At 43.8% G+C, this 25691-nt stretch overlaps 3 non-coding genes and 1 pseudogene across 3 annotated transcripts; 3 read left to right on the forward strand and 1 right to left on the reverse strand.

Annotated features, from left to right (window-relative positions):
- Window positions 1–17454: 17454 nt before the first annotated feature.
- On the reverse strand, window positions 17455–17602 carry LOC112272086 (annotated as a pseudogene).
- A 3079-nt stretch (window positions 17603–20681) lies between these two features.
- On the forward strand, window positions 20682–20845 carry MIR169E (microRNA MIR169e). Its single transcript, NR_126889.1, has one exon. It is a non-coding gene; the product is annotated as a microRNA MIR169e (primary transcript).
- Window positions 20846–23641: 2796 nt separating this feature from the next.
- On the forward strand, window positions 23642–23822 carry MIR169G (microRNA MIR169g). The gene has a single exon (NR_126880.1). It is a non-coding gene; the product is annotated as a microRNA MIR169g (primary transcript).
- Window positions 23823–24602: 780 nt separating this feature from the next.
- Window positions 24603–24676, forward strand: TRNAV-AAC. The gene has a single exon. It is a non-coding gene; the product is annotated as a tRNA-Val (tRNA).
- Window positions 24677–25691: the final 1015 nt, after the last annotated feature.

Here is a 25691-nt window from a genome sequence, read left to right on the forward strand (position 1 = left end):
CGGTCGTGGTTCTAGCTGCTGTGGCGGCGGGCGGGGGCGGTGATGACTCGGATGGTGGGGGCTGGCGGCGCCAAGGCCGGCCTTGCACGCGTGGTCGCCTGCAGGCTCCTCTCCCTGCGGTCGTGGTCCGCCCGAAGCTGCCGCCAGACCTTGCCTGCAGATGCTTCAACTGCTTGAGCGAGCACCATGTCGCGGCGGTCTGCCCAACCCCACCAAGTGCCTCTGCTGCTCCAGCGAGGGGCATGTTGCTCGGCTTTGCAGGTCCAGACGCAGCCCTTCCGGTAGCTCCTCTAGGAATTGAGGGACATTCGCGACATTCATGTGGGGCTGTGGTTCTTGGCCGGGGATTTCAATCTGATTGTGGACCCTGGTGACAAGAACAATACCAATATCAATAGGAGGATAATGGGCAAATTTCGCAGAGCCCTGCGGGATCTGGAGCTTAAAGAACTCTATCTCAATTGGCGTCGATATACTTGGTCGAACGAGCGGGAGCATGTCACTCTTGAGAAGCTCGACCGTGTGTTCTCCTCCGTGGATTGGGAGGCTGTTTTCCCCAACTCCTTACTATCGGCTCTCAGCACGGCGACCTCGGATCATTGTCCGTTGCTTGTTGCTTTGGAGGCCCATCTTCTCAAAGGGAGGAGGTTCCATTTCAAGAGTTTCTGGCCCAAGGTCGAGGGTTTTACCGACGTGGTCCAATCTGCGTGGTGTACTGGGGATCTCATCCAAAACCCATTTAAACGTCTCGACTCTAGGCTGCGCGCCACTGCGAAGAGGCTTCGTAGCTGGAGCGACCGTTTTATTGGGAACATCAAGATGCAAATCCTCGTGGCGACTGAGGTGATCCTGCGTCTGGACGTGGCCATGGAGCTATGTGCGCTTTCCTTGGAGGAGAGAGGGCTGCGGAGGGTGCTCAAGCACAAATTGCTTGGGTTGGTCTCCCTGAAGCGCACAATTGCACGGCAGCGCTCGCGGGCACTGTGGATCCGGGAGGGGGATGCTTGCACAAAATTCTTCCACCTCCATGCGAGTCATCGCAAGCGGAAGAACTTCATCACCCATCTTATGGTGGATGGGGTGATGGTGGCGGAGCATGAGGAGAAGGCTGAGGCCGTGGATGCGTTCTTCTCTGGGCTTCTTGGCTCTGCACCAGATCGGCCTTTCTCGCTAGACCTTAATTTTCTCGGAGTCCCGAGTTGCGATTTGTTGGGTCTAGAGGCTGATTTCACTGAAGAGGAGGTTTGGGCCGTGGTCAAGGCCCAAGAGCTGGACAAATCGCCTCGGCCGGATGGGTTCACTGGGCGTTTTTTCGTTGCGTGCTGGGAGATCGTCAAAGGTGATGTGATGGAGGCTTTCAACTCTCTGGCACATTTGGACGTTCGGGGCCTTCATGTCGTCAATACTACCCTAATCGCGTTGCTGCCCAAAAAGCCCGATGCGTTGGAAGTCCACGACTTTCGTCCTGTGAGCCTGATTCAGAGCGTGGCTAAGCTCCTTGCGAAGGTCTTGGCAACTAGGGTTGCCCCGAAATTGCCCCTCCTCGTGGGTCCTCACCAGAGCGCCTTCGTCAAGGGCCGTTGTTTGCATGACAACTTCATGCTAGTGCAAGGCACCGCCCCCAAGCTCCATTGGGATAGGATCGATGCGATCCTCCTTAAGCTTGACATCACTATGGCCTTTGACACGGTTGACTGGGCTTTCCTCCTTGAGACCTTGGTGCGGCGTGGTTTTGGCCCGAAGTTCCGGGCGTGGATTTGTGGTCTCCTCTCCTCGGCTTCGACACGGGTGCTCCTCAACGACATCCCTGGTGCGGAGATTGACCATCGCCGTGGGTTGAGGCAGGGTGATCCCCTCTCACCAATGCTCTTCATTCTTGTCATGGATGTGCTCCATTGCATGATTGAGAAGGCCACGGAGATGGGCATCCTGTTGCGGCTTGCGGGGAGAGGTTTGGACCACCGCACCTCCATTTTCACCGATGATGTGGTTACTTTCCTCCGCCCCACTAGGGAGGACGTGGTTGGCTGCTTGGCGATCATGGCGGATTTCGGTGCGGCGTCTGGGCTTCACAACAACCTCGCCAAGTCCCCTGCCCACCTTATTCGTTGCTCACGGAGCAAAGGGCTTTGGTCGCTTCCCTGCTTCAGTGTGAGATCAAGACCTTCCCTTGTACTTATCTTGGGCTGCCTCTGGGGGGCGTAAGCAGACGGCCAATCAGCTGAGGCCCCTGGTGGACAAAGTCGAAGCTCGGTTTGCGTCATGGAAGGCCCCCTTGCTGTCCAGGGGGGCGGTTGGTCCTCATGAAGCCAACCCTTTCGGTGATGCCTGTCTACCCCATGATGTCGCTTAACCTTCCTGGCAAGATCATCAAGGGGGTGGAGAAAATTTGCAGGGGATTCTTGTGGAGGGGGCAAAAGGAGGCCAAAGGCGGGCATTGCCTCGTGGCTTGGGATTCGGTGTGCTTGCCGAAGCAGTTGGGCGGGCTTGGCATCCCTAATCTCCACCTGCTGAATCTGGCCCTCCAGGCTCGTTGGAGGTGGTTGGAGCGAAGGGACGACTCCAAGCCGTGGACGGGGCTTGCCTTGGACACCCCCAAGGAGGTGGATGATATATTCGAGGCCGCTACTTCGTCCATCGTGGGTGACGGGAGGAGTACTAGGTTTTGGATTGACCGTTGGTTGGGGGGAGAGAGGATTCGTGATTCTTTCCCGGCGCTGACGGCGGCCGTCCGACCTAGATTGGTGCGGCAGCGCACCGTCAGGGAGGCGCTTGATGGTGCGTGGATTGAGGATGTGGGACCGAATCTCGGGGAAAATGCCCTTGTGGAGTTCCTCTTTCTTTGGGAGAGAGTCCAAGGGTTTCGGCTCGATGGGACTGTTGCCGACACCCTGAGGTGGAATTGGTCTAGCGACGGGGTTTACTCCGCCAAATCGGCGTATCTAAACCTCCTTGCGGGACGGGCGTTGGACCCGTGTGCGACCGAGATCTGGCACTCAAGGGCTCTCCTGAAGTGTCGGGTCTTTGCTTGGCTGGCGGCGAGGAATCGGTGTTGGACGGCGGACCGTCTTGCTAGAAGAGGCCTTCCGCATCCTGACCGTTGCCCACTTTGCGACCGGGAGGAGGAGTCGATCTCACACCTTCTTCTTGGGTGTGTCTTGGCGCGTCAGGTTTGGGATACCTTGTTCTTGGCTTGGGGACATCGCGAGTGTGTGCCGTCTGCAGGGGCCTGCCTGCTAGATTGGTGGTCCACCTTGTCCTTTCCGCGCCGGGCACGGAAGGACTTTCGAACGGCCACCACTCTCATCCTTTGGACCATCTGGTGCCACCGGAATGGTGTAGTCTTCAATGGTGCGTCTCCTTCGGTACAGAGGATGCTGTCCATCATTCTTGAGGAACTTGGACGTTGGCAGAACGCTGGGCTCCTTAGGGGTAGGGTTTCGGTGGCGGCCTTTAGGACGAGTAAGTTGCTTCTCGGCTGGGCTCCTTAGGGGTAGGGTTTCGGTGGCGGCCTTTAGGACGAGTAAGTTGCTTCTCGGCGTGTAAGTGTTTTCTCTGTTGTTGCCACTTTATGGTGTTGTATTGCCGCTTTTGCGATGTTGTACTAGCCATCTGGCTCTTCTTTTTTAATCGATGATGCACCCGCTGTGTTGCATTCTTGGAAAAAAAAATAGTTTGCAGGAGAATTGCCACACAACAGTAGGACTACAAGACAATGCGTTTGTGCCACGACAGCATGACTCAGTACAAATTCAGGTCTAGCTCCTGACATGTAAAAGTGATAAATGTAATAATTTAAGTGCGACGCATGAGGATAATAGCTAGATCACATATAAAATCGCAAGAGGATCCCCAAAAGATAAGATATGCCATGGGCCAAGGAACATGCGTATATTTATGCAATCAAGCATGAGCCATCGATCACATGCATGCATATATATGACCAATTAATTAATCCACCCAGTATACTTACAAAGCAAGTGATCGTATGTATGTAGACGAGCAATCGAGCACGCCTTGGTTAATTTTCCACGTTAATTGCGACGTTTAAGCACCACTGCCCCACTACTCCTGCTCAAGCTATAGCTAGTTATTTCGACGAGTTGACTCATTCACGAATTAATGTATATGGAAAACATATAATCCCTCCGTTTCATATAGATTGATACGGATTTAAACTAGATTTAGTTCAGAACTGTGTCAATCTTTATGAAACGGAGCGAGCAGCCATATGGTGTGAGATTTATATCACATTACAATGAAATGAAATGAAATGCCGACATGCAGCTCATGGGGCATGATGTTGCCACATGTCGCTATTGAGGCCGTCCACGTCGCCGTCTGCTCCCGGAACCCTCCAAAGACACTCTGTGTAGTCTCCGGTTTGCTCACTACTTTCGGTGATAATGTATATGCAATTAATTTTGACAAAGATGTAAAAAAAAGAGAACTGTACATGTGAACGGATGCTTGTTAGATCCACGTGGGCAAACAAATTACTTTTGGGCAAAAACCCTTGTGAATGAAACGGTAACATGTTGGCCCTACGCGTAGCTAATTAAGCCTGGAATTCTTGATCTTGGTGAAAAGATGAGATGGAAGGGAGTGAGCCTGGCTCATTGGTCGAGGGAGTTGATGTACAATTTTCCTCACGGAGTATATTGTAAGGTCTCATCCCTTACCGTTTCCTAAAAAAAAGACGAAATGAAAGAGCTAGCTATCAATATAGGTAAAAAGTAACTATTTTTAGATCGACTACGAGCAATTAATAAGCGTTAATCTCAATGTATAGTACATATCCACATGCCTAGGCTATAGCTATAGATTCAATGCATGCATCTTGATCAAATATATTTCGGTCACGTGTATATATATGTACGTTCTTCTGGTTGTCGAATTCCGGCGGTTGGTCGTTGCCGAGAGAAGATCGATATGACGATCGACAACAACTTGCACCAATCTCCAGATTTATGCATGGTCCCTTGATTAATTGCTTCTGGTGGATCTCTCATCTAGTCTCATGGAAGAAACTTTCACACTGCAAAACACACATGAAACACATGCATGCTCCAGACAAATCGAATGGCGCAAATTATTAAGACCAAAATGACCCTGGATCGAGTCATCAAATTAATCCGCATGCAGCAATAGCCAAAGATAGAAGAAACTTACCGAAAGGTGTATACATACGTACATGGACACATGGTACTGTACATACTTATTCCATACTGTACGTACGTTCCAGAAAAATACGTGCTCCCTTGACCGTGCATGCATGCAAGGACCGTGCTGAGCTGGCAAGAACTGACAGGAACCCCCTCGAAGCATCTGGGCTCTCGTCCGTACACTGATTAATTAAGCTAATTAATCTAATCTAATGCTGATGTGATCTAAGCTTTCCTTGTTTAGACAGACAGTGCATGAGACGACAGAGACTTTATTCAGTGTATACAATACTGCACGCCATATCTCTCCCCTTCCGCTTAAAGATTGACACGGTTAGTTAATTAATTAATCGTGCATCCTCCCACAGATATATTAAACTATGCATGCACCATCCAGCTCATCGCTAGCTAGGGTTCGCATGCATTGCTCGGTCACGTACGTAATACACCTAGCTAGTACTGTAGCTTGTAGATTAATTAACCCGTAGCATTCGCAGTATGTACATGGACGTAGAGGCGTTCAGGTACGTTAGGGCCGAGGCTAGCACAAAATACTGTTCCGCGTATAACTTTTGTCGAATGTCAAACATTCTTTCTAAAGTTTTATTAACCATAACACATAAAAAAATATTGACATATATGGTGTCAAATAAACATCCTTAGATTCATTGTGAACTATGTATTTCCTCCGTCATTTATTTTGGGACGGAGTGTATATTTTTGGAACATCTTGACACCGTACATATATGATTTGACAGCCAACAAATTAAAATGATATGTTCTGTATTTTGGAACGGAGATCAGTATGCCATACCGTATATACATAACCACAAAAACGCAATCTTTAATTTGTGTACTGGCCACTGTACGTGCAATGTCGCTGTAGCTGCAGACGCACGTGTGTTTAATTGTAAATTTTGTTAGTGTACACGCGTCCATGTATACACCTACACGTAATGCATAGCAACATGTACACGCGCGCTGTCCGGCCGAGAGGTTTATTCTTAACTCGAGTCTGCTAGCTGAATAGTATGCAGTAGTATTAGGAATATATATTGAACTTCGAAGTTGCACTAAAACATCGACAAGTATTTAGAAACGGAAGGAGTATTATGCAATTACAAGGTAAAAATTTACAAAATTCTAACGTTGCCGTCACATTTAAATTACTCCCTCCGCCCAATAAAAAATGTTTCAAATTTGTCAAAATTTGAATGTATCTAAACATGACTTAGCGTATAAATGCATTCAAATTTAGTCAAAGTTGAGACACCTTTTGTTGGACGGAGGGAGTGCTAAACATTTTTTGTTCAAAAATATAGCTATAGCAGCTGTCAACAAGTGCTTCCAAAAAGTCTTTTGCAATGCCAAAACATATGCATGCACAGCAACAGTATAGAGACATGCAGTTTTGGTTCAGTACCAGCTCCCAGAGATCTTAATTATACGTTTATACCGGATGATGCTAGTACTAATAAGTTTAATTAATACAAGTAGCGTATTCCCAAGACGAAGAAAATACGGTAGTGTACAGTGCCTCTCTCTGTACACCAACCTTTGGAATTGAGGTCAGCAATGACGACACGGCAATAAACAAATTAATTCCCTCGAAATCTTGGACGAAGTATATATATTACACATACATACAGCTGGATTTGGCAAGTGAGGATTAGTTTAAGCAGAGCTAGGGCTCGTGGACGGCCATGATTAGCGTGTATTATATTACCAGCTCTCCAGCTTAGCTTTCTTCTTTTAGCACTACTACTGATTAATCCGATTTAATTAACTGCTGCGAGTCCAGAAGCCTCTGTTTGGTCTATGGATTCGAGTTGTATATGTATAATCATATACTAATACTACATTATTGGCCTCCGGATCTTGTCAGACAAAAAGTTGACATGTCGTGTACTCCTCGTTCGAATGAGAGACAGAAAGGAGAAAGCCACTGTTCACAACGAAACAAAATGTGTCCTTATATGTTCAGCTGAGAGTAAATTAATATAGCACTTTCGATCAGTATTTTCCACTAACCAGTTTTGTTTTGCACAACTATGCTAATTTATATCATGCACGAAAACGTATATTAGAATAAAATATTGTAATTAAAGATTTGTCCAAAGCATCAGCCAAAATACATTTCTAACTGGATCACAACTTCACAAACTGGGCACAATGTCCTTCAGCTTCAAAGGGGGAGGCTGACATGTGGAGCCAGAGCTGGGCACATTGTGGTCTTACTTTCGCTGGCCCTCGACAAATTGTTTGATCTTGTTTTGTTTTTATTTTCCTTGGGAAATTGTTTTTTAGGTTTTTTAGGGGAAATTGTTTTTTTTAGGTGTGGTGGTATGAAGCCCGTTGTTCCCTTGCAAGGCCCACTGGTGACAAGCAAGGCCCAACGCCCACCGGTGACGTGCAAGGCCCATGAATCCGATTTCTGATCCATATACGACTGTTCTGGCCCACCGTGTAAACTTTGCTTAAATATTTAATCCCCTACACATATTCTAAAAAAAAAAATCCCCTACACCCCTCAAAACAATAATTTAATCCCTACAAGCTGAAACAAAATCTGCGATTGATGGATGCAAAACCTTGATTCGTTCCATCTTTGTTTTGAGAAAAGGGATGCAAAACCATAAAACAAGCACTGAACTTCCTTAACCCAACTTTAAACAAGCTGATTAATAATTTACAAGGCTGAATTAGTACAGTACTTTACCCGCAAAAAGCAAAAAAGGATGAAGTACAGGCGATCATCCAAGATTCCAAGGGACGATCAAGCTAGCGGAGCAAATGACCCTGGGTCCTGTACAAGTCCAGACACCGATTGTAATTAACCTTATTCCTGAGAAATAAAGCTCTCGATTCGTCGCAAAAAAAGGTTGAACTGAATCGAAATTTGCCATATATATCATGTGTTCGTATATATACATTTTGCTCTCATCAATCAAAATGCTCTGATCAATCTCTGTTAAGTTGCCTGCTGTTCACAACCAATTTTGGATTTCAAATAAAACTCCACCGAAAGTTTCGGATGATCAGCCGGAAGTTCCGCATATTCCTGAAAGAGTAACAGAGAGCACTCGGAGGTACACCCGGAGGTTCGGCCGGAAGTTCCGGTGCTGGAAACCGAAGTTAAAAAAAAAGATAAATAGGCATTAGGATCTATTCGGATGGAAAAGTCGTAAACATTAAAGTTCTTCGTTTTTTCAAGACGAACAACATTGCTTTTGGAGGCATCACGATCCGAGGTCGTTTACTACCTCAAAACTGGATCGGAAGGTGCAGCCAGATTTTGTACCGAACAGTTTTGGAAAGTTCAGGTCCAACCGTCCGAATTAGACTCAAATTAGGGTTTTGGACGTTGATCCAAGTACGTTTCTTGCACGGGAAGTCCAGACGCCCTTTATATACATGAGGGGTGACGGCCGATTAAAACAACACCAATCGAACAAACACATCTACAACTTTATCTTTTTTTATCTCTCCCATGTATCTTTCTTTACGTTCTTCGTCGTTCTTCAAGTTGGAGGGCAGCGAATCCACGAGGCCCTAGGGGCGGATAGGCCGACATAGGGCAGCCCATAGCCGCCGTGCCGCCCTGACGGGGTTCCTCCCGGGCGAGCGAGGTTTCGGGTCAGCAAAAGCGCCCGCCGGACTATCTTGCGTATCGCGCTTCCGGTGAGCCTCCCTCGGCACGTGTTGCCGCGTATCGCGCTCGCCGCCAAGGGTACACGGTGACGTGTTCGTGTGCGAACACACTTTTTGGCGACTCCGCTGGGAACGAAGCTTTGAACGGTCTCCAGCCCGTTCTTGCTACGAGGAGAGCGTCATCAAGAGGTTGCAATCTACAACGGTAACATGAACCTTCCATCTCCATATGTAGATGCAAATTACTCTTATGTTGATGTTGCTAGATCCTTCGATATGAGTATTGTATCGGCTAGCCGTAGTTTTAACTATTTGCAAGAGCCGATGCAAAATAATCTCCGTGCTTCAACTTATCCTAGCAAATTGCAACATGTAAATTTGAATTCTCATGCATCGGCGACCCCAGAAATTCATATGCCGATGAATACCATGACGAGTTTAATTAATCAATATGAAACACCCAATGTTAGAAATTTTTATAACATGCTAGGGAGTGTTTCATCGTTTTATTCATCGGCAAGTGACTCACAACATGTGGGTGCACCTCCAGTTATGCCGATGGATGTGGGAATCGGCCATGCTACTACTAGCTATTTGGCCGGTTACTCTCAATCTTCATATGCTACACCTCATGTTATGGATTTCTCGGCACCCTATGCAACTAGCGATATTCATTATTCGGCTCCACACCATCACAATGGTAATAGCCGAATAAGTGGAACTTCAATAGCAGCTAATGTGCCTTCATCTAGTATTGTAGCGTATGGTACGCCCCCTTCACAATTACAAAGTTTCAGCAACAGATCATTGCCGAAAGAAACAAAAAGCATTGTGAGGCAATCTTATGCAGGGCTGGATGAATTGAAGGAAAGACTTTTATCAAATTTCCATGAGTTTGAAGCTCTTCATCGGCAACTAATAGAAAGGCCACATGATCGTGCTACAATACAAGCTTATGAGGCTTACAAGAAAAGGAGTGAGGAGCGTAACACGTTCAAAGTCAGGGTTTCCCCTCCACAATTGCAAAGTTTCGGCAACACTTCATTGCCGAAAGAAGCTAAAAGCATCGGAGGGCAATCATGTCCAGAAGAGGCAAACATCCTTGATGAAGAGCATGGTGAATGTAGTGAAACAACCGTGTTTGATTTTTCTGGATGTAAGGGAGCGTACGTGCTGCCCTATGAGTTTCGTGCCAAAGAAATTGATTATCATCAAAAAGAACAAAATATAGCCGAACAATGTTCGGTTAACATAGATTATCAAATTGAAGAGGCACGAGATCCAGTAAAGGAAGAAGACAAGGCGTTGGAGAATCATCCGACAGAGGAGCGAGCTATTGTTCATGCTATGCTACCATCATGCTCTCCCAACGTCTTCAAAGAAGTATATCTAATGAATAATTTACTTGTTTTCCGATTTGGTCATAACTTAATTTTTAATGCAACAATTTCATAGGCTTTAAAAGACCAATCGAGAGAAGTAATTTATTTGCTAGAAATATAATTGTTATAGAACATATCGGTCAACACATTGTTCCTTTTAGAGAGACCGATAGTAACAAATTATCACATCCAAGGTTTTTCCCATTGCTTTATTTAAATTTTATATCTACATGGGTAGCTTTGCTTGTTTCATACTTGGCTTACATTTGGTCTCAAGTGAGACATGTGTGTTATAACTATTTTAGTTTCAGAAACTTAAAGCCAATGTTGAAGTCTTTTTAGAAAGCCGATGCTATTGTAATTGTTTATTCAAAGTCATAAAAAAAAAGTGCAGAAAGCAACATATAGCCGGATGGGATGATGTCAAATCTGAACCATTCGGTTGCATAGTTCGAAAGCCGTTATCACAAAAATATCGGCTAGAGAATAAAAAGTGTACCTTCAATTTGAACATGTGTGATCATATCTTCTGTGTATTGCAGAGGAATAATTATATTATAATTCTTGATCACCATCTCGAGCCATCAATACAAGGACGGATATATTGCAAGTTGCATGATTCGTTCGAGCATAGTATTAAGAATTGCAACATGTTTCATAAAATAGTACAATCGGCCGTTGAGAAAGGACGATTTAAATTTGTTGAAACACAAATAGATGACCAATCGATTCAGATTGGTCTTGATAGCCAAAAGTTACTGCATCGGCTACAAGAAGCCGATTCACATAAAGATGAACATGTACACATTGATGATATGATTCATCCTACAAGTGAAGGAATTGTTCAAGAGCATGTTAAAGGCATTCTTGAAGGTGAACGTTCCATTGAAGCTACACCGAAGACATCAAGCCGTGGGGGGCAACAAGAAAATTCGCAGATCGATGCAAGCCAAAACAAGAAAGGCAAAGGTCGATATAAGCACAAGGTTAAGAAATCAAAAGTCACTTTCACACAGCTGTTGGAAAAATATATAAATGAGAGTGAAGAAAAAAGTGCTAATCGGCCAAGTAGTGAAAAAGCATCAAGATCACCCCAAGGCGAAAATCTAAAGACGGGAATTAGCGAAGGGAGAAATTCAATGCATCAAATTCGTATCCTCCTTTTGTGCCACCGATTCCAATGTCATGGATACGTCCCTATGCTGAATTTTGTTCTTATCCATCATGGGACAAGTATGATTCAAGGGCACATTATCCATCTCATTCCAAATCATCTCACCCAACTTATATGCAACTCCAAGAAGATCAGCAATCACATGTCATAGACCGTTTCAACCGAAACGAATCGGTCCGGAGCTCAAAGGAGAAGAAAGAGGTGACCAAGCAAGTTTATCGCATCAAAAAGGATGTTCGTGAGTGTGTTGTTTCAGATTCGATCTCAAATAATAAAGAGCCGGTCAAGTTGACCTTGGCTACTAAAGGTGAGGAGATGAAAAATCACATTGCCAAATCTGAAATAACAAAGAAGGTGCCCAAGATCAAGAAAGAGTTGCCACTATGCAAAGCAAAATCACAGCCGGGATGCCCACTCGGTTTATCAAGTTGGCAAGATTTTTTTTTGCAAAGGCTTAGTGCAGAAGAGCTGAAAAAGAAGAACATGGCATGGGTCTAAGGATAAACACAAGGACAATAGTGATGTGCAAGCTGTTGTTGCAAGGAGAGCACAAAAGTGAAGAAAGGAAACAATAAATCTAACAAGCAATTTAGCCGAAGGTTTGTGTCACTTCGCCAAGATCTTCGGTTAGCACATCCTCCATATTCTTCAAACATACCATTGATGCCTTTGCCATGGAGTTCATCCCCAGGCGGTATGATCGGTGGTATGATCGGTAACCCTTCATGGATTTATTGGGATCCATGGATGCATCATAATTCTTTATATCACGAAAGGGTATCGCCGAATCTATATTCATTTGATTAGTTGCAAATTTTGTTGCTAATCCAAAAGGCCGAAATATTTGAGGTTCATGACCAGGTTTGTTGATTATTTCGGCTATACAAACTTTGTTGGATGAAATATTCATGTTTCTTTGAGCAAAGATATATGGCCGATATATATTTATTGCCCTTAGCATATATGGCCGACGGAGTGTTGACATCATCTTTAGATAAAAGTGGTGCAAGTTATTTTTCGTCACACAAGTTTGCCGAAAAACAGGGGGGCATGTGTTCACAACCAATTTTAGCTTACAAATAAAACTCCACCGGAAGTTCCGGATGATCAGCCGGAAGTTCCGCATATTCCTGCATGAGTAACAGATAGCACCCGGAGGTTCACCCGGAGGTTCGGCCGGAAGTTCCGGTGATGGGAACCGAAGTTAAAAACAGAGATAAATAGGCATTAAGATCTAATCGGATGGAAAAGTCATAACATGAAACTTCTTCATTTTTTCCAGACGAACAACATTGCTTTTGGAGGCATCGCGATCCGAGGTCGTTTACTACCTCAAAACTGGATCGGAAGGTGCAGCTAGATTTTGGACCGAACAGTTTTGGAAAGTTCGGGTCCAACCGTCCGAACTAAACTCAAATTAGGTTTTTGGACGTTGATCCAAGTACATTTCTTGCACGGGAAGTCCAGCCGCCCTTTATATACATGAGGGGTGACGGCCGATTAAAACAACACCAATCGAACGAACACATCTACAACTTTATCTTTTTTTATCTCTCTCCCATGTATCTTTCTTCGTCGTTCTTCGAGTTGGAGGGCAGCGAATCCACGAGGCCCTAGGGGCGGCTAGGCCGACCTAGGGCAGCCCATAGCCGCCATGCCGCCCTGACGGGGTCCCTCCCGGGCGAGCGGGGTTTCGGGTCAGTAAAAGCGTCCGCCGGACTGTCTTGCGTATCGCGCTTCCGGCAAGCCTCCCTCGTCGCGTGTTGCCGCGTGTTGCGCTCGGCGCCAAGGGTCACGAACACGTGCGGGCTGCAGAGATTACTTTATATATGTAGTCGTGGATCAATCGATGATGGGTAAGAAATGTACAGTAGTACGTTAATCGAGTAAAGGTAGTTAGCTGTCCAGATCTGTATGGGTTGACATTATCTCTAGCTAGACCAAATATGTCATATCTCAAAAAATAAAACGTAGAATATATTCTTCTGCATAAAAGAAAATAATGCATGCCGAAAGGTTCTAGTCGATCGATCGGATGCGAAAGATATATGAACCAATTCAGACTTTGTGATAATTAGCTGCCTATAAATAGCTAGCCATACACGTCCAAATAATCATATGAGCAAGAGACTGAGATCAAAGCCTTACATGGCAGCAAGGGCCTTATCTCTGATAGCCAAGGATGACTTGTCTGTGTCTTTGTAAAAAGGTTATGGAAAGCATATCTCCTCCCGTAAGAGGCCGCGTTGCTTTATGTTGATTAGAACCGAAACCCTAGCTTAGGGATTTACAAGGGTTGTTACACGGTTAGGTTTACAACTTGGGGATCACGTCAAACGTTTTTATCTCAGACGGACGCGTTTACAACCGAAGAGAGATTCTATCTTATCGGAAGATCTTCCTGTTAACATTTCCCCTCAATCTCAACGTGCCCGGCTAAGTTGAGATTGCGTATAAACTTCTTCAGCAGCCCGATGGACAGTGGTTTTGTGAATCCATCTGCCAACTGATCTCCCGAAGGAATAAATCTTATTTCAAGTTCTTTGTGAGCTACTTTCTCTCGAACAAAATGAAAGTCAATCTCGATGTGTTTAGTTCTCGCATGGAACACAGGATTAGCTGACAAATATGTCGCTCCTAGATTGTCACACCAAAGACAGGGGACTCAATTCTGAGTCACCCCCAATTCCTTGAGTATTGATTGTACCCATATTATCTCGGCTGTCACATTTGCAAGTGCTTTATATTGAGCTTCAGTACTTGACCTGGACACGGTTGCTTGTTTTCTCGCACTCCATGATATCAAGTTTCCACCTAGAAATACAGCAAACCCTCCAGTAGATCTCCTATCATCGGCACAACCTGCCTAGTCTGCATCTGAAAAACCACTGAGTAATAGAGATTGTGATCTTTTGAACGTTAGTCCAAGACTCACAGTGCCTTTAATGTATCTGAAAATCCACTTAACAGCAGTCCAATGTTCAGTGGTAGGAGCATGAAGATATTGGCAAACTTTATTAATAGATAATGCAATATCTGGACGAGTGAGGGTCAAGTACTGTAATGCCCCAACAATTCTTCTATACCTTGTGGCATCATCACCATTTAGTGTCTCTCCCGAATGTGCTGATAGCTTTTCCGTAGGAGACAATGGTGTAGGGCTCAGTTTGGTCAGGTGCATACCTGTTTTGCTCAAGAGATCAGTCGCATACTTTTCTTGGGTGAGAAGGAGTTCTCCTTGTTTCCCCTGACTTCGATCCCCAAGAAGTAATGCAGCGCACCAAGATCCTTGAGTGCAAAATCTTGCCGAAGACCTTTGAGAAGAGCTGCAACTGCATGCTCAGAGGAGCTAGTGCTAATGATGTCATCAACGTAGATCAAGACAAATATTGTGGCGCCAGCTTTGTTGAAAATAAACAGAGATGTATCTGATTTAGAGGAATAAAAACCGAGACTAACAAGCTTGGTGCTTAACCGAGAGTACCACGCACGAGGAGCTTGCTTGAGTCCATAAAGGGCTTTATCCAGCTTGCATACAGAGGCTGGGCAAGAGTTATTTTCATAACCTGGGGGTTGCTTGAGATAGACCTCCTCTTCCAGAACACCATGGAGAAACGCATTCTGTACATCCAATTGTCGTAGGCACCAACCCCTGGAAACAGCAATAGCAAGCACAATTCTGATAGTAGCAGATTTAACAACATGACTAAATGTGTCCTCATAATCGATGCCATACCGTTGCTTGAAGCCTTTTGCTACTAATCGAGCTTTATAGCGGTCAATGGAGCCATCTGGTTTTCGTTTGATGCGATAGACCCATTTGCAATCTATAACATTTTTACCTTGTGGAGGGGGAACAAGATGCCATGTCTTGTTGCGTAGAAGAGCACTGTATTCTTCATCCATGGCATGTTTCCATTTTGGATCTGCCAGGGCTGTCGCAAGGTCACGCGGTTCATCAGTGGTGCACGCGAGACCATAGCGGATGATGCCGGGGAACAATTTCTTCGGCTGGACAATGCCATGTTGAGCGCGTGTACGGGCGCGAGATGGAGCAGGCGGAGCCACAACGTGCGATGTGGACGTTGTCGAGGTGGTAGGGGGGCTGGGTGGCATCCCGTCACTGGCCCCACCATGTGCGTTGCTCAGATTGGTGGACGACTCCGCAGGGGCAGCAGAATTGGTCGGCGTCGGGGTGGGCGTCCGATCCGATGATGACGCAGGCGCAGAAGGAGAGGACCGGGCGGGAGAATCATCCTCAAGGGGAGCGCCGGTACCTGAACTTGCTGTAGATCATCCTGCACACTGTTTTCTGCACCGAATTCTTCAGAGAAGATATTAACAGAATCAGGGTTAGAATTATGATCATTAGTATGTTGGATAACACTGTCACCTCCCAGTGGACTTATAGGAAAATGACTGGATGGAAGGAGTAACACTTCATCTTGAAGACGTGCTCCGGCATTAGGATTTAGAGTTTGGAACGGAAAGACCGATTCATCAAATACCACATCTCGTGATACGTAGACCCTGCCCGTGGAGACATCAAGGCATTTAAAACCTTTGTGGCGAGCACTATCGCCCAATAACGTGCACTGCTTAGAACGAAATTCCAATTTTCGTGAGTTATATGGCCTAAGATGGGGCCAACAGGCACACCCGAAAACTTTTAAGGATGAGTAATCAGGTTTGTGGTGGAATAGTTTCTTGTGGGGAGTGTCGAAGTTGAGAACTTTTGTGGGAAGTTTGTTGATGAGATATGTGGCTGCTAGGAAGGCTTCATCCCAAAACTTTAGAGGCATGAAGGCTTGGGCAAGGAGTGCTAGTCCCATCTCGACAATGTGTCGGTGTTTGCGCTCGGCAGAGCCGTTTTGTTGGTGAGTGTGAGGACATGAAACATGGTGGGAGATTCATATTTTCTGAAAGAATTCATTCAGTTTATGGTACTCGCCGCCCCAATCAGTTTGCATGGAGATGATTTTGGAGTTAAAACGCCGTTCAACAAGAGCTTGGAAATTGGAGAAGACAGCAAAGACATATGATTTCTTATTTAAGAGATATATCCATGTGAACTTGCTAAAATCATCAATAAAGCTTACATAGTAAGTGTGTCGACCAACTGAACATGGTGCTGGTCCCCAAACATCAGAAAAAATTAACTCTAATGGTGCCGAAGATGCACTGGTGGAGATAGAATAAGGCAATTGATGACTTTTAGCTTTTTGACATGAATCACACACTGACTCAACTTGAGACTCCTTTGAGCATGGAAGCTCATTATTTCTAACAACTCGCCAAACTATATCAAAAGAAGGATGCCCTAAACGATAATGCCATCTAGTAGAGGATGGTGTGGTGACTCCGAAAGCTAGCTTGCGTGGAGAAAGATGCTGCGATGGTATGAGGGGGTAGAGCCCTCCTCGGCTTCTACCGTGATGCATGACCCTCCTCGTGGCCCGATCCTTGAGCAAGAAAAATTTGGGATGAACTTCAGCGAATGCATTGTTATCAGTAGTTAAACGATGCAAAGATAAAAGACTCTTAGCAACACTTGGAACATGTAGGATATTTTTGAGATGAAGATTTTTATAGGAGGTTGGGAGAACAGTGCTACCAATATGACTAATGGTCATACCTGATCCGCTGGCCGTGTGCACCTTGTCGTTGTCGTTATACTTGTCACGTATGGTCAACTTGTCAAGATCTCCAGTGATGTGGTCCGTCGCACCACTATCTATGTACCAGTTCGAGGAGTCAACTCCATAGGAGGTCGTTGCTGAACCAGCAGATCTTGTTGATGCGACGGAGTTTTCGTCGTACCGATGCCAACATTCATGGACGGTGTGGCCGTACTTCTCGCACAACTGACACTGTGGGCGATCTTGTCGTCCACCTTGGTGCTGATTCCCGCCGCCTTGGTTGCCGCGCCCTCGGCCTCCACTGCCATTGCCGCGGCCACCTTGTTGTGGTTGTCCTCGTCCTCCTCTGCGACGGTTGTTGTAGCTACCACGCCCTCGTGATGCTGAGTTTGCGGACGACTGGAAGTTGCCGCCGCCACCGCCTTGGAGGATCTCCATCTTGGAGTCAAAGCTAACAACCTGAGAGTATAGATCGCTAATGGAAACTTTGTCATTGCGACCAAGTGCAGAGGTAACCGAGGTCACCAAAGGGTTGTAGTCGATGTCAAGTCCTACTAGGAGATATGACACCATGTCATCGTCATCGATGCTCTTGCTAGCAGATGCTAGCTCGTCGGCGTAGGCCTTCATCTTGCTGAAGTAGTCGGCAGCGTTCATGTTGCCCTTCTTGAGATTGGCCATGGTCATGCGGATGTTAACCACCCGTGCCCTGGACTGAGAGGAGTACATCTCCTCGAGTGCCTTCCAGACTTCATGAGAGCTTGTAATGGAGGTAACCTGTGGCAGAACTTCCTTGGAGATGGAGTTCAGCAGGTATCCCAGCAACTGCTGGTCTTGCGCTATCCATAGCGCGTAGGCGGGGTTGGGCACCTTCTCGGTCAGCCTGCCTTTCTGGATCTCGAGCTTTTCCGGCGGCTTTGCAAAGGTGCCGTCGAAATAGCCAAACATCTGTGCCCTGTGAACTGGAGGGGACACCTGCGCCTTCCAGAGAACATAGTTCTCGCACATGAGTTTTTCGGAGATTTGTTGATTGAGGAACGATAGGGAAGAAGAGCTGGACGCCATTGTTCTTCGGTGGATTGGATATGTGGAAGAGGCAGCTCTGATACCATGTAAAAAGGTTATGGGAAGCGTATCTCCTCCTGTAGGAGGCCGCGTTGCTTTATATTGATTAGAGCCGAAACCCTGGCTTAGGGATTTACAAGGATTGTTACACGGTTAGGATTACAACTTGGGGATCACGTCAAATGTCTTTATCTCAGACGGACGCGTTTACAATCGAAGAGAGATTCTATCCTATCGGAAGATCTTCTTGTTAACAAGCTTGATATTCTTCCTCATCAAGGCAGCTTAATTGTCTAGCCTTCGTGTGGGGGTCTCATATGCACAGGCAGTCTCCTTGGCTAGCCTGAGTGGCTCTTGCTGCTCATGCTAGGCTCAAATTGCCTCTCTGGATTTAATTTGTTGCATGAATATTGTTTCTCAAGAGAGAAGAAAAATAGTTTTGGAGGAAGAGAAGAGAAATTCAAGAAAATTATTATATAGTATGTAGCTTCTTTTTGTTTTTGTAGGAAATGCTGTTGCCTGATTTGATTAGCTACACTTGCAGATGCAGTTAAATATCTCATACATACCCTTTGTCTATAGCTGCAGAAATGTATCCTAGCTCACATTTCTACCCTTTCTGTGCTAACTAGCAACTTTTTTGTTGTTGCGAAAAGGAGCTAGGATTATACAACTTGGATAATTTGGCTTAGATCCTGTCTTTTTTATTTTTTTGCTGATAACTTTTGATTGCATCAATGTTGTAAGTTATTAAGTTAAGTTTCCATAGGAACAATGTGTAACCAGAGTATTTTTCTTCTGAATGCAATGATGCTCAGATCGTCTGATCTCACGATATCGAACAATCAAAATGTGTTGTTCAGTTGCATTTATTGCAATATCTTTCTGTCGCCGGTATTGACTTTTAAATATAGATGGTCATACCATAATCGCCCATGAATTCCATGAGCGATGACAACTAATAATTCTTCACATCGATGACCACCATCGTCCATAAAAATAATTAATTAATCGACACCGGCGCCATATCAAAATCATCCTACAAAATTATAAATTGCACATTTCTTAATTGTTGGATAAAATGCATTGTACTTCCACGTTTTGGGATGAAGCATGATGACCCTGCAAATTTTAGTGCAAAAATGTACACTCTTGTCTGTGTTGTTAATTAAGTTATGTACACTTCTAGACAGAGTTTATATTCAACATTATTTCTTCTACAACGCACAAATTATATATTTTCCCAAAAATTGTAATTGATGGTACTTCGTAGAAACAATCAAACATTGCCACAGAATTGATTGCTACTCTCTTCGTTACACAATTCTTGTCGAAATCTTGCATGTATCTAGAGACTTTTTAGAAATATAGGTACATCTATTTTTTGATAAATTTGAGACAAGAATTATGAAACGGAGGAAGTACCTCGCATGATCACGAAAGAAAATGCTTGCTATATTGATATGAGAATTTGTATCGACAGTCGACACACATATGTATGCATTTTCCCTGCCCCTCCTTATCTCTGAATGTAGGCAAGAAGTACGATAAAGTATTCACATGCATGCATATCTATATTCCAAATAAAGCAGGCCGGCCAACACGCATGCATGGGCCGCAAAGCACCAAAGATTCTCCCTCTTTATTTCCCAAAATGATAAGGCTAGAAAAGATAACAAATTGGAATACTTGCTAATTTGGCAGGTCGCGCTTTTGCAGACCGACGTTCATTGAAGCATTTAACTGGAACATGCTTAGACGATATAGGTTTATCATTATGGGGCTAGTGTAGTAGTGTACTATGCAGAGAGAGACATAATATATACGAAGCTCAAATCAGGACACATACAAAATTTAGCCCAGTTTCTGATTATTTTGCACCGTGGTGTACGTGTCGTATTGCACTTAATTACTCCCTCCGTCCGGAAATAAGTGACGCTATACAAATCCACGTCACTTATTTTGGGACGGAGGGAGTATAATCTTTAAGTAGAAAAAAAATTAACCACTTAGGTAGAAAGTAGTTGATAAAATAAACTGTAAATAGCGCAATCTAGTTAGACAGAAACTATCCTAATCCGCCGCAATGATAGCTAGACAGAGCCATGCATATAGTCAACTCTATATGGGATATGATGCATGCATGCACACCGGTTCAGCTGGATATGCATTATTTATTTTTGACAGAATATAACAGCAAAATATTGTCATGTGAGATGCTGTTGGAGTATCTAGCTAGGTCAAAAGCAAGCTAAGACTTACAAGCTGAAATTCTAAATTATCACCGAAAATATAAACGACATCGATGTTGCAACGATAAGTAGGAAATATTCCCAACTTTTGCAAAGACAATTCCCAAAAAGAAGTAGGCCTCTCCATTCTTCACAAAGAAAGAACATATTCTGTTCTTCAGGGATATTATAGCATGCATGCATGATCTGTTCTTCTAATTTAAGCTGCCTTTGTCCAATTTTGATGTGGTTTCAAGCTATAAATAGGAGACCAGCATGTCCCAGAACACACACCAAGCAAGCCAAGCCAAGTCTAAATGCAATGAGATGAGCTAGCTGCCTAGCTATCTAGCTAGGAAGAGAGGAGATAGACGCCTTACATGGTGATAAGGGGTTTGGCCCTGATAGCCAAGGATGACTTGCCTGTGCATGTCCTCCCTTGATCGCTTGCATAATTTCATATATGCATGTGATCTCGATTTATCACAGGCAGTCTCCTTGGCTAGCCTGGGTGCCTCTTATCCTCCATGCTAGGCCTCAATCTCAAATTAAGTCCATAACTTTTTTTTTGAGAAAAATGAAGTCCATAACTAATCATTCTTGACTTGTCATACCTATGCATGATTTCCAGTTTAATTTCAATCCTCTTGTCATGCATCCACTGTATTTATTTTGTCGGATTTGCTAGCTGATGCTTTGTTTCTTCTTAAAACTTGGTCGATCGAGCTTGGCCACCCAATAATTTGGCACAGGGATTTGATTCTTGATTCCACACAGGTACAAGAATTTCCATTGACCGGGCGCTGACTTGTGCAAATGAGTACTGTATTTAGAAGTAAAAATGCACTTTCTGCATATTGTGTACTAAAGGGGGAAGCATGCAGGAGAAAGAATTAATCAGTTCGTCATCTGATGCTAGCTTACTTGGGGCATCTTCAATGACAAGTCGTTACTAATTTTCATCTCTCTCATCTTTCTTTTGTTTATTCTCTTCTTTTTTTTAATGGACCCACGTGTTATTCTCTTTTCATTCTTGATACCCGTGCACAAGCTGTTATTTCTGCAAGTAACTAGTACTAACTTTTTTTCTTCATCTCTCCGCCACGTAGAACTAGTACCTGCTCTGCTTAGTGCCTCCTGTTGGAGATGCCCTTAATTTGTCTCAGGTCCTCCTGACAATGCGTCCCATGGCCCAGTCTACAGAAGGTCACCGGCCCCTCGAGACACCATGTCCAACTCACACGACTGTACTGCCATTGTGATTTATCCTCTGTACATGTACAAATACCCCTGTAATTCTATGAATGAAAAGATATTTACGTTACACAATTCCACTGCCACTGGAATCCAAGATAGTGTTTGGTTGAGATCATGAAGTGGAATGTAATGGAATGGTTTCAAAAGCTGAGATGATTTTTGTGTTTGGTCCTTAGAACATGGAGAAGTGGAATGGAACCATATGGTTCCTCAAAAGAGAATATTTCCTCAATATGCCTAACCATCTCATTCCTTAAAATGTAGGAATGAGTTGGTTCCAAGTGGAACTAGTGATTTAAATGTTTGGTTCTTAGTATATAGAAAAGTAGAACCGTTACATTACATTCCATCCCTATAGGAATAGAACCGTTCCATTCCATTCCACCTCGCTCTACAACCTAACACAGCCCAAGCAAACTTAATCAATAAAATTTGAAGGGGCACAAATATGGGCATGTGGTGCTAGTACTGATTAGCGGCATGATCTTAGTAACCAAGGAGCTGCGCCATGCACGAATGCATCAATATATTTTGGAGTTCTGATGTGATCATGTTATAACTTTAAATTGACTGTTTTAATTAGGTTTTACCATCCATCGATCTTGTCTCTTCTCATGCAAAGCTCACAACAATTACATTCATGTGATTGCTTGCATCGTCTATATAATTCTGGTTAAGTTTGTGGTCTACATCTTAAATAGGTTGACAAATCTAATATCTGGTTCAAAGCGGTGCAGTGCGGTGATGAACTGGTCATGGATCCAAAATTTGGTGCAACCTGCCACAAATACCTGGTCCAAGGGCTTTGCACAAATACCTGTCATGTGGTGTTTGGTTTGACTTAAACCTACATTATGAAATTGTCTAAAATAGACCCTGGATTTTCCACAATCCTTCAAATCGATCACCAACTTATTTTGGATATTTTGAATTGCAAAGTCTAAAAACATGGAGAAAAATCACGTGTACGGAAAATGTTATGAATATATGATAAAAGTATGTATATTTTTGTCATGCACAAAAACAGATAAACCAAAGATAAATAGGATCCTCTTGAGTATTTTTTTTTTGTACATGGAGCATATCATTGTATCATTATGGTACGAAACCACCGCCAATAACCAGCTAAGGTTACACTGGTTTCATGGGTACGGTAAATGCCATAAAGTGAGAAGCAACAAAATTTCATTGACCCATAAAATTTAGACTCTTTGTTGTTCCAGACAAAAAGAAGAAATTAAATGTTATCTTAATACTATCACTCATGACACAAATATTCGTATTTGTTGGGAGAATTGTTTGCATGTGTTTTCATTTCATAACACCCCCAAGTACCCTATGAATTTTTTCACTTTTTTGAAAATAATGAAAATGCAAAACCAGGCTGAGGTTTGGAGCAAACGGTTTTATAAAGTTCAAATGTAATTTGACTCTTTTTATAATGTATTGTCCAAGTCAGACCAAATACCATATATAGTCCAGGCTCCAAATAGATTTTCTATGAAAAGAAAACACGCACTGGTATAAAAATAATATGAGAATTAACCAAACATTGTATTCAGAGATATCCTCAAATTGATAGGTATGCACTTCAATTCCTAAATTTTCGTGAAAGCCATTACCGACATTTCAACTAAATGCAATGGCAACAGATCTTCTCGTCCTCACGAAGATATGCAAATTTATGCTTGCCAGCTTTCAGCAGATTTCAGCATAAGATCAGAGTCGTTTTCAGAGGAGTCAAAATATTGTTCTCATCTGACAAAATCCAAGGGAAACAAAGATCCTAGTCAAAATGCAGCGTAAAGCCGTTTTGCATGGCCACCAGGTGGCCGTGCATGGTGTGCCCATCATATTTGACATCTCCATATAAGTTGACAAAATCTGGAATATATTCTGCCCAAAAGGTGTTGTAATGATAAGATATTCTGCTAGAGATAGCTACAATAGCTAGCCAATAGATGCCACCAAACAAGATCAGATCTTGTTCTCTGTGATCGATGTGTATATAAATAGATGTTGAATCGAAGCATTGCTGCATCGCAAGCAAAGAACTGAAGCAAGCTCAGTAGTTAGTGGTGTTGCGTGGGCAGAGAAGAAGCCTTACATGGCAGCAAGGGGCTTATCTCTGATAGCCAAGGATGACTTGCCTGTGTCATACTTCAAGGCTTGGCAACATGATGCATGAGCCTTTGTTGTAGTCTCATAGGCAGTCTCCTTGGCTAGCCTGAGTGGCTCTTGCGGCTCATGCCAGGCTGAATTGCATCTCTTATATATGTGAACCAAATGCATCTTGAGTCTTGACATTCATGCGCTCCATGGATAAAATTAGTTGGTACCACAGTAAATTGGTTAAGATTTATAGATTGGAAAACACCATGGTGTGCAGGCTGATGAGCATTGAGTGGACTCTGGGGTCTTATGTCAGACACGGGTATGTTATTTTCCAAATCTATAGAGATTTTTGTGATGGTATTGAGCATTATAATTTACAAAGGGTGGTGATGGAATAATTAAGCTAGCTAGCTTCGACAGTTGTGCAAAACTTTCTTCGATCGGTGAGTTGACACAACGACATCCATCTAGCTTAATTTCTAGATTTTCAAAGCATCGTTGTCAGAAAATCTAACTTCTAGTCAGCTGATTCCCCATGCATGCATCTGTAGCTTAATTAAGTCAGCCTTTTACACGTACGGTTTCTTTTCTTAGTGCCATACTTGTAGATTAACTCCTGGTCCCCGCCTTGAAAGATCTTGCTTATCTTTTTGTGTTACCATTTGTAAGCTCTTTGGCATGCATTTCATTTTCCGGCTCAATCTAACCACTCCGGGGTCCAATATCGGCACTCATACCGCACGTTCATCGAATAGCAAAAGTACGTGTTATTTTAATTCTTATTATTCCAAGAGTTTTAGATCATGGTGTTTTTTCTTCTAAACTTTAGCCTAGAAAAAGATAGAAGATCTTATAAAACAGAAGGACAGAGAATAGTTGTTTAACAGTATCAATTTCTGTAAATGATCATTCTGGAGCAAGATGGTTTCGTGGTGTAGTTGGTTATCACGTCAGTCTAACACACTGAAGGTCTCCGGTTCGAACCCGGGCGAAGCCATTCTTTTTACTTCTCTCTACCTTTTTTACCTGGGCCGAGACCAAGATGGCCGCAATCCTCCCGTCGGATTCCGTTCGGCCATGGGCTAACGCAGCGAAAGCCCATCGTCGGCGCAGAGCGAGAGAGGCAGCACTTGAACGGCTGATTCAACTTTCTTTTATTCTAAAAAAAAACTTTCTTTTATTCTAAAAAAATCAACTTTCTTTTCTTTTTTTGACCAGGAACGGCTGATTGAACTTTGGAGGGTGCGGAGGAAAACATTCAGCATGTGATAAAATTGCATGTATGAACTTAATTTCGACGAAAAGCATGCTACTCGTTGTCATGGTTTTAATGCAAACTCCCTCCGTTCCTAAATAAAAACAGCGACAAGTATTTAGAAACGAAAAAAATATTTAGAAACGGAAGGAATACTAAATTAAGCAGATATACACCCCAAACAAATATCCGGGCATCTGCCCGGCATGCCGCCGCCTGGCCACGCAGAACTCCATCCAAGCCCCCCACCGGGCAATGCACGCAATGCATGGATTCGATCGGCATTATTCGGCTTTCGGCATCTTCAACTGTTCAAGGCAAGGCATGCATGCACCAGCCATGTACCTGAGATCATCTCTTTGATTTAGCTTGGTCCTTATTACGTGTGTTTTCATAATTCTTGTCTCCAATTTACCTAAAAATAAATGTATCTATCTTAAAAAACGTTTAGATAATGTAATATTTAATTATGTAACGGAGCGATTATTTATTTTTTGTCTGCGATGCAGTGTATACTTGTATCCATGCATGTCTTTCTTAATTATTTTTTCTCTAGAGAGACCGAGAGGAATTCCAAAGCCACGACTGCACTAGCTTCTTCCCATGCATCAGTGTCTGATCGATCTTGATCTTGGTCTTGACCGTCCCTGGCAGCTTGCTGCTAATTATGGGACCCAATTAATGGCGATGTAATTGTCAGGTATATATATAAATCAATTATAAGCTTAAGTTGTGGCATGATGCGATGCATCTATTA

This window comes from Brachypodium distachyon, chromosome 3 (assembly GCF_000005505.3).
Source record: "Brachypodium distachyon strain Bd21 chromosome 3, Brachypodium_distachyon_v3.0, whole genome shotgun sequence".
Classification (NCBI taxonomy): Eukaryota; Viridiplantae; Streptophyta; class Magnoliopsida; order Poales; family Poaceae; genus Brachypodium; species Brachypodium distachyon.